This window comes from Phytophthora infestans, genomic scaffold (assembly GCF_000142945.1).
Source record: "Phytophthora infestans T30-4 supercont1.142 genomic scaffold, whole genome shotgun sequence".
NCBI classification, from domain to species: Eukaryota; Oomycota; class Peronosporomycetes; order Peronosporales; family Peronosporaceae; genus Phytophthora; species Phytophthora infestans.
The window spans coordinates 199,599-201,228 of record NW_003303617.1 but is presented as its reverse complement, the minus strand read 5'-3'; positions in this window follow the sequence as shown (position 1 = coordinate 201,228).

Sequence of the window (1,630 nt, the reverse complement as noted above, 5' to 3'; positions counted from 1 at the left end):
CCTGCGCAGAGGGTGGTCCCCTCGCGGTCCGTCCTCCGGGACAGACGAGTGGACTCGCTTCCACCCGGTTCCGACTAACCAAGTCAGATCACTTCCGAGGCTCCGCCGAGTTTGGTTCGGCTGAGCTCGTTCACAACCCTGTGCCCTCCACCAAAGGATGGACGACGGCGCGCGAGCGCTTTTACAGGTCACCGAGCGCAGAGGCAGCTCAGCTAGAAGTGTTACGGCACCCGGGCTATCCGACGTACCGGCCCGCTGAGTATGCGGGACTTTCTTTCGCGCGTAGCGAGACTTTGTCCTACCCGGACCGACCTAATCTCTTGGCGCTACCAGTCAATACCCTACAAGCTATGCCTCTCGAGTATTGACGGCAGGCATAATCCAGCCCTATGCAGGGACTTACCGGAAAAGTGTACACGTGTCTTGGAGTAGGAAAATTCTGCTCTGTTATCTTCTGGGAGCCCTTTCGGCTCCCCCTGTTTAATCCTATGCTTCTCATACAAATATCTAATGAAATGTAGTCGTTTCGGATCTCTACCGACCCTTCAGCTGAGTTCCGGCGACCGTTGAGCTCAGCGGCTGTCCGGATAGCATATCCGGACAGATCGCCGAGTACTTACCGTGATCCTTGGCTCCTAAGCTCTGGTTTATCAGACCGAGCCGATTCTTGACCTAAAGTAGGTCGGCGTATGGTCGAATCTGGAAATCCCTACACCACAGGAGGCTTCATAAGAGCTCTCTTCAGCTGCCGAAACGAAGCCTCGCAGTCCTCGTTCCACTCGAACGGAGCACCCTTCGCTTTCAGTCTCTCCAGAGGCGCCGATATCGCCGCATATCCAGGGATGTACCTCCGGAAATAGCTCGTCAGGCCCAAGAACGACCGAATCTCGTGCAGGTCCCTCGCTTTCACTTTCTTAGGGTTCGGCAGAATGCCGGCCGGCGTCACAATGTGACCCAAGAATGCCACCTGACTCCGCCCTTAATGACACTTCTTCATCTTGAGCTTGAATCCCGCCTCACGGAACCGAGTCAGCACCTGACGGACACGCACTAGGTGCGTAGGGAAATCCTTGCTGAAGATCACACAGTCATCCAGGTACACCAAGCACACTCGCCACTTCAGGTCCACTAAGACGATCATATCAACCGTTCGAACGCCGGCACCGCATTACAGAGTCCAAACGGCATCACCAGCCACTCGTACAGGCCAAACGTACACGTGAACGCCGTCTTGGCCACGCTGCCCTCGTCCATCGGCACGTTTCCAGTAACCGGACGCGATGTCCATCGTAGAGAAGATCTGCGCACCTCCTAATACATCCAGGATATCGTCAATCAGTGACATAGGATAGCAATCCTTCACCGTCACAGCATTAAGCTTCCTGGTAATCAATACAAAAGCGAATTCTGCTGTCCGGCTTCAGGATTATCAGGACGGGACTAGCCCATGGACTGTTCGACGGCCTGATCAACCCGAGATCCAGGTATTGCTGCACTTCAGCCTCCATGACTTCCCCTTCCGCCATCGACACACGGTAGGGCGGCTGCTTTATGAAACTTATTATCCCCGGTGTCTATCTCAAACTTGAGTCGGTCTGTCCTCCCAGGTTTCATGACGACGTGACGAATA